Source organism: Indicator indicator, chromosome 13 (genome assembly GCF_027791375.1).
Source record: "Indicator indicator isolate 239-I01 chromosome 13, UM_Iind_1.1, whole genome shotgun sequence".
NCBI classification, from domain to species: Eukaryota; Metazoa; Chordata; class Aves; order Piciformes; family Indicatoridae; genus Indicator; species Indicator indicator.
Genome location: NC_072022.1, coordinates 3,604,763 through 3,613,212, shown reverse-complemented (window position 1 = coordinate 3,613,212; position 8,450 = coordinate 3,604,763).

Sequence of the window (8,450 nt, the reverse complement as noted above, 5' to 3'; positions counted from 1 at the left end):
GCAGCCTCTTGGACTAATGTCAGATGGCTTACCTGCAACATGATGCCTTGATGGAAGGGCCTGTTGTATCTCAGTTTACATATGTAGTGTTAACAATGTGCTGTCTCTGCTGATATATCTTGTACAGACACCTCGTAGCCTAAACGTTATCAGAGTAAAATGAGTGTAGTAAATCCAGTTTGTGCAACTAGTAGAATAACTTCTCTCTTCCAAAAAGCGGTTCTGTAGAAACACCTCTGTGCAGCCCTTGGCTAAACTGCCTCCAAAAGGTATGTTAGCTATTCCTGTGGAAGGAGAAGGTACTTCAGAGCAGCAGGGAGCTTCTTTATGATGAGACAGTGAGAGAGCCTTTCATCACACAAGATTTCCTTTACTGGCTTTCTTGTAGTGCATGGTTTCAAGAGATAGTGAAGTCACTGTTGTGGAACAACTTTTCTGTTTGGGTAGCTGGTGAGTCTCTGAACAACTCCAGGCTCTTTAGGTCTTGTTTTAGCATAGCTAATAAACTCTAGTACTTAGGAAAACATGCAGCCCAGCTACTCTACTCTAAAGACAGGCATGAGCTATATACTTTTATAACTCTGCCATGTTAAATGACTTAGAAAAAAAGGCCAGCTGAACCTTAGAGACTTTTCCTGTGGAAAGGCTGATACTTCTTTACTGCTAGGGAGCCTGCCTCTGCCAAAGTGCAGCATAAATTCAGATACTGCCTTGGTGTTGCTTAAAACAGATATAATACTGAGCAAATAACTACTGAGGTACAGAAGAGCTGCATTTTTCCCTGCTCCTAGGTCTTTTAATGCTGAGTAACTGATATCAATCCTTCTGTTTCAAAGCTGAGGAGCATGAAGAAGACCTGGGAGGCTTTTATGACTCTGCAGTTGGCATGTACAGAAATACCTGGTGAGGCAGTCAATAAATCGGCTGTTGGTTGTGTCAATCTCCTATGTTTGTAGACTGCAAGGAGAATGAAATTCTAAAAGCCAAGAGTTTAAGCTTGGAGCTGGTTAGCTCTGAAAACAGCTGCAGATCTGTGTGGACAAAAAATGTGTGTAGGTTAGCTGGCCCAGAATAGGTGGTGTTGCACAACTATCAAAGGTAGAACGCTTTTTCTGGCAGAGGACGTAAGGGTTAGACTGACTTTTATTTACAGCAACAATCAAGTGGTGCTATGGGTGTTAGTGAATTCAAGGCTGAGGTGTGTAACGACACTAATAATCCATGTTCGACCATGCTGTGAGCTGATAAAGATGAAGGTAGTAATGTCATGATTCATTTGCATTTTAAGCCAAAAAACTAATAGTCTCCAAAGGGCATTAGGATCCAAGCCAGGTTACTTACTCTTGTTTTGGATCTGGCTTCACCTGCCTTTACATGGACCTTCTCTGGAAGTTTTGTGAAGAGTCTTTCAATTTACTGGAGGTATTGGGCTGCTGAAAAATAAAAAAGTCTCTCTTGTGTTCTTGCCTTCAGTTCAGGATTTAGCACTTAGGAAGGGATGAATCAAATCAGCATATGTGCTGGATAGCTTTTGTTTTTTGTGAAGGCTTATTTCTAAGCTACTTGAGAGAAAATCACCTGGTACTGGAAAAAAGTTGCACCTTTCTGCTCTGAAGGCCTTCACCCTGGTGAGTTAGGAGGGAATCTGAGTGATCGAAGGGGTGGATAAACTTTGCATTCACTTTCAGACTTCCTCCTGTCTGGCTCAGGATGGGAATGGAGGCCTTCTGCTATGCAGTACATAAGGCAGCATGTGAGTTACATTATGAGAACTGTTTAAGATCCTGCTGTGGTAGGTAAAGAGGATCTGGGGCAAGGAGTTAATCTGGAGGTTGATGCAGATGTGTGATGAATAGTATATTTTTCAAACCAGATGTTCTGAGCTTACACCAATGATACTGAGGTGTAACTCCTTTGCAGCTAGCACTCAGCTCCAGCTCTTTTAGTTTTTAGTCAACATGCCCCTGCTCAGCATACAGCTCCTCCTTTTTCTGTGAATACTTCCTCTGCTTCTTTACATTAGTTATGCCACTAGATAATATATTCTCTACTACATATTGTTAAACCTAAGGAATCTATTTTCTGTAACTGATATACTTAAAGATAGTGCCGGTTCAGATATAACAAAACCATCACAGCTGTTAAATCATCAGTCACTTAAGTATAGTCTGGATGTTGACTGAGTAATGCTTACAGACCACTAAAGAGATGGTGTTTTTGTTAACAAACAACTCTTTTGAAGGCACAGTCTCCCTCATAAAACCAAACACAACTATCTCCGCTCAAGTGTGCCATTACTGAGAAGCATTACTGATCTCGCTTGTAGAACCTCCTTCACTGGGGCAGGAAAGGGGAGCAAAGGGTACTAATCTGTGCTCATTCTTTACTAGTTGTATTTCTGTACCCTGTGTAGTGAAGAGATGCTAGATAAAGCTGTCCCTCACTCCTTGTCCGTTTTTTAAATTTTGATTACATGTACAATAAAATATTTCTTGGTATTCACTTAGTTTATTTGGATGATCCCTCTTTTCTTCCATTCTGTGAATGCACAACCCCCATCATATTCTCTGGCTCCTCCTTTGTGGCCTGTGCCTGAATTCCAGGCTGGAGGGAGAGCTTAGATTTGTTGTGTTGGAGCTGAATGAGCCGCAGCAGCAGGGTTAAAAAGCCTGTGATGAACCAGTGGGCTGTGAGACAAACTGCTGTGTGGTCCCAGCTTGGGATGTATAAAGCTGTCCTATATGCTGCTAATATAGACCTCTTCCTTGAGCTATCTGGTCTAGTAGGAGGTGTCTCTGCCCATGGCAGGGGGGTTGGAACTACATGATCTTTAAGGCCTCTCCTCTAGTTTATCTAATTCCCCTCAAGGACTGCAAAAGGTTCTTAGAACCTGTATCAGATGACTGACCCCTTCCATGAAATCTCTTGGGCCTGTCTGAGGTACTAGAGAAACACTGATTTATGCTGGGTGGGATGAACACAGTGTATATACAGAGCAGATAAACTGCAGCCTCAGGAGGTGGTTACACTTGTCTCCTGATAGTTTCTCAAAGAGAAAGGATGAGGACAACCTGGGAGGCATCCTTGTCCCTCACAATTACAGCCTTCACCAGCTCAAACAGAGCACTGGCTGGCTTTGTAATACCTGGAATACCTGAATGTTGGCCCGTAACATGGTGTAGCTCACTGCTCCTCTTAAGGTATTCAGGAGCAATAGAAGCAATTGGAAAGTGTTTTACAAGCTGTTCCTGCCTCTTGAAGTGTGGCTGAGTAGCCTGTGCAGTATGGAATACTGTAGTTTTATGGGGTTTTAACATAGATCCCCTGTACTCAGCACTGGTGAAGCCACACCTTTAGTACTGGGACACTGAGGTGCCAGAGCAGATCCAAAGAAGGGCAACAAAGCTGGTGAAGTGTCTGGAGAACAGGTCTTACCAGGAGCAGCCAAGAGAACTGGGATTGTTTAGCCTGGAGAAAAGGACGCTCAGGGGAGACTACCTCACTCTGCAGCTCCCTGAAAGGAGGTTGGAGCAAGGTAGGCATTGGTCTCTTTTCCCTAGTAACAAGAGGAAGTGGCCTCAAGTCATGCCAGGCGAGGTTTAGGCTGGACATTAGGAACAATTTCACCACTGAAAGGGTTCTCAAACACTGTAACAGGCTCCCCAGGGAGGTGGTTGAATTGCCATCCCTGGAGATGTGGTGCTGAGGGACATGGTGTAGCACCAGATGTGGTAGAGAGAGAGAATGATTGGATTAAATGACCTTAAAGGTTTTCCAGCTTGAACTATTCTATGACTGTCATTTTGACAGCTTAAATTTCTGACCTTTGTCAAGGCAAAATACTGTTTTCTAGTTCTAACAAAAACTGGGAGCAACAAAGCTGTTGCTGCTCTGTAGTGAGAAACGCCTGTCTAGGTGTCTGTGGAGACCATCTTACAGAATGTTTTAAATAAGATATGCAAGCGTTTGACTGCAAATGGTGTCCTCAAGCACTAGAATACATGTATTGGTTTTCTGAGCGAGAAGGCAGAGTCGATCACTTGCCACATTCCTTACATTGCAAATTTCGTTTACATTTCAAATGACCTGCTAATGGTCTTAGCAACGAATAGTCCTGGGGTTAACTTTATTGATTGGAGAGCTTTAGAATGTGCTAGATGCAGGAACGGGACAGGTGTTTATTGATCAGATTTATTGTTAGATACTTCAGAAGGAAAGCTCTCTGAGGCTTTTTGTCTCTGTAAATGAAGTCCTCAGTGCTGCCTGACCTGGCTAATGGTGAAATACCATACCCTAACTACAGAAAATTATTAATTCCTGCCAGGTTAACATTTAAAGGGTTTTTTTGTTGGTAGGTTGGGGTTTTATTTGGTTGGGCTGGGGGGGGGGAGGGGGGCGGGCGGGGGGGGAGAATGTATTTGTTTTGGTTTGTATTTGTTGTATTTTTGAACAGCAACTACACATCTTTTGCAACATGGCTTTTGAATGCTTGTTCTGCTTCTCTGGTAGGTACAAGGTAAGCTGTCTAGATCATCTCTTAATGAATGCTAGCCGTGAGAATTTTTTCACCCTTTGGAGAGAAGTAGTAAGGTTATGGTTTCTAAGAAGCTGTGTGTGCTCTATTAAACTCCTATTAATATGTAAAAACTAATAGTCAAACACATTCAAAGGCAGTGGAAGAATGCATTAAAATACCAGTAACAAAATCTATACAATTTATTTTTCATAAAATCAAATATAAACTATTTCAGGAAATCAAGTGAGTTTGGTTTCTATGGGGCCATAAGAAATCTTGCTTTCTGCTTCTATAACTTCAGCCTTTTCCCAGCCAACATATGGACAGCACAGAGCTGCTATAACTAGTCCTCCAACTTACTTGTGTACCCAGGGTCTCTTAACCAGTTTTACTGTTTAATTTTGCTCACACAGAAAAGTTGAACCATATTCTTTGACTTACTTTTGATGTGTTAATTTGGGTGGGATAGACTGGCTTGGCTGCAGAATATTTGTTACATTCAAACCTAAATTGCTTTTTGTCACGAAGATACCATGGTTTGCCTTACATCTGTAAGTGAATTCCTGAGTAATTTTGTTTACCAAAGCCCTGGTGTGGCATGAATCATGCTTTTTGCAAGACAGCCAGAGGCTGAGAGATCTCTGAGCATGTACCCAGCTCAAAACTAAGGTACATTGACCTAGAAATACAGGTTGGCTGTAGGGTTTCCCGTCTGCATTTTTATATGCGGTCTTTCCATTTTTCCTCTTGCATGCTCCCTGGCTTGCAGTACACGTGTTATGTCCCTTGGTTAGAGGGACAGGTACAGAACAGGGTTTAACCTGCTCCTAGCTTTGCTACCATAGTTGTCTTTCAAATGATGATGATAACATGACTCATCATCCTGATTTTTCTTGATGGAGCCCATTTTCCTCACGGCTTCAGGTGCTCTCAGTCTCTGCATGTCTCTCTCAAAACTCTTCAAGTGTTCCTGAGCTGAAGTGCGCCCTGTGTTACTGATCAAGAGTGGGTACTGCTTGCTAATATTCCTTGCTTTTGTTGCTGCTAAGCCACTGCTGGTGTTCTGTTCTACTGCTGTCCTCTGGCTTTTCTCCATGCGTATTCATTTATCCTTCTTTATCTGAGTTTATGGTTTCTTCTCCAAGTTTCCTTCACAGCATCATGTCCATGTTGGAGTTGGGCTCCTTGAGGCAGGTGTTAGCAGCTCTTGAAGCACAACTGACACGTTTGCCTGAGCGTTCCGATCTGTGGCTCCTGAATTCAGGATGATGGACACAGCAGATGTAAAAGGTGAGTGTCTTCTTGGAAACAACTTAATACCTCACCCTCAGTGACAGGGCTCCATTCCGTTAAGTACCCAAGCCATAATTTGCTCTTCTGTTCACTACAGGCTTTGTAGAATGGTAAAGAATATCGTAAATTCTTACAACCCTGACTGTGTCCCAGCTAAGTGGTGGACACCAGAGTGCTTAATGTTGGTGATTGGTAGGGAAGGTCTGGGATCGGTCTGCATTAGTGAGGCCACATCTGGAGTACTAGGTCCAGTTCTGGACTCCTCAGTTTGAGATACAGGGAAGTACTGGAGAGAGTCCAGTAGATACTGAGGGGACTGGAGCATCTCTGACAAGCAATGGCTGAGAGACCTGGAAATGTTTAGCCTGGAGAAGAGAAGACTTGAGAGGGGATTTTCTCAGTGCTTATCAATAGCTAAAGGGCAGGATGGGGCCAAACTCTTCCCAGTGGTGCCCAGCAACAGGACGAAGGACAGCAAACACAAACCCAGGAAGTTTCACCTCAACATGTGGAAAAACTTCCTTCCTGTGAGTGTTCTGGAGCACTGAACCAGGCTGCCTGGAGAGGTTCTGGGGTCTCCTTGACTGGAGAGATTCCAAACTTACCTGTACGTGATCTTGGGTGACCTGCTCTGGATGATCATGCTTTAGCAGTGAGGTTGGACTAGATGATCTCTAGAGGTGCCTTCTAATCCCCACTACACTGGATTCTATGTTCAATTGGACTGTCAGTGGTACTTACAGGCTTTGGAGAACATTGTGGTGATTTCTGCTTAGGGTAGAGAAATGTTGCATGTGTCCAAATGTCTGTGGAACACTCAGTTTAAAGCTTGGTTTCATCATCTAGAAGAAGGAAACAAGGCTCTAAATTGTTTGTTACAGTTCTGTGGAGAAGAAAAGCTGGAATACTAGTGTGCTTTCAGGCAGTGAGGGATTTCTTTAATCCTTATCCTCCAAAACAGCAGCTGTTCTGTTTCTATGGTGTGAATACACGAGATGAGCACTGCTGATTCAGAACCATGGTCTGAGTACACTTAGATTTTACAACAGGATGGCAAGAGGAAAACCCTGAAAGGAACAGAGGGAAGGTGGAGAGAGCCAAGACCTGCCATGGCAGTGTGGTTAAAGGATGCAGAGCCTTGATTTAAGGGGGTGATAAGGAAGACTAAAATCTGTTAATCCCACTGAACACAAGAGGGCTACAATAACCCATTTTTCTTCTGACAGCAGAAGCATTCTGGATGGAGCTTCATTATTGTCTGTCTGGCTTTGGTTTGCTCTTGGTTTTATACAGCTGGGGAATGAAATAAAATGATACTCGACAGACTTTAAGTGCTTGTGTACACCTATCAGTTCAGTGCAGTGCTATATTTAACACTCTTCTAGTGCTTTAAACTGCTTAGAAGTTGTGACTACTTACTGAACATGTTGCTGCTGCTGCTAAGGTATCAAAATCTATGGCACAGATACATAGCTCGATATGTTCTCTAGTGTTATGAATGCTTTGTTCTGCACTTAAGTTGCAAAAAATCCAGATTGTGTGAGCAAATAAGGAAAAGGGAACATATGAGGAGTGGAAAGTTGCCTGGAAAAGTACAAACCCCTGCCTAGTAACCATAAGCAAGTGTTAGATTGCTTCTCTATTGATCCAAAGTGCAATTAAAAGCTACCTCCTGCAGCTGAATTTAGATTGGGCTTTTAAAGTTTTCTTTTTCCCCTTACAAACCTGGTATCAAATGAAAAAAAAAAAAAACAGTGTAGCAGATCTCCTGTAAAATCACCTAGTGGGGTGTGCATCGGTCTGAGCTCCTTGGTTAGCGCAGGGCTACCTACCTGAAGTAAGTGGCTCTGGCTACCTGGCAGCAGTAGCTCAGTTTTGGTGCTGTGAAAAATAACATCAAGGCATGTGCTGGCTGGAATCAGTGTTCTGCTTCACTTGTGCACTCTGTGTCAGTAGAAAGGTTGTTTTCTGTGGTAAAAATATGGGGTTTCTTTAGAAGGAAACCTACAGGACTTAAGAAGGAGGTGAGAATGTTGTGTTTTGTTCTCTCTCAGCTGTTCTTGAGGCAGTGGTTTGTGTCTCTTCATTGGAGCTGTCAGGATTTGTTTTTTTTCCTTGGAAATGTAGATGAATAGAACTATTCAATCCATCATAAGTCATTAGTGAATGTATAGCTTTATTCATATGGTCCAGGATTATTTTCTGCAGTCTATAAAGCTTGTGGAGATTGTAAGAGCCTAAGACAAAGCTTGTCACAGGTTTAGGACTCTGTCAGCCCATGGCATCTGACATTTTAGCAATGACTTCTTTTCAAATAACACCCAAACTCGCCAAAGCTTATTCCTAGGAGCTAGAGAAGATTTTGCCAGTAGCTGGAGGTACACATGGCTCACTGTAACTCCTGGTGTGAACATTTTCTACTTCTGAATGTGAGAGGCTGCTGGAAGATTGGAATATAAGCAGAGAGGATGCATATCCTGCACTGCAGTAGCAGTACAAAGCTGCTTGCCTCACTTAAAAGCCTTTTCAAAGAACCTTCAAGAAAGTAATAATATGAGAGTTTTCCTTCAGGCAGAGACAGAAGTCAAAAGAGAAATAAATCTGTGTCACTGTGCAAGCTTTCTGTGCTAGAAAGCATCTA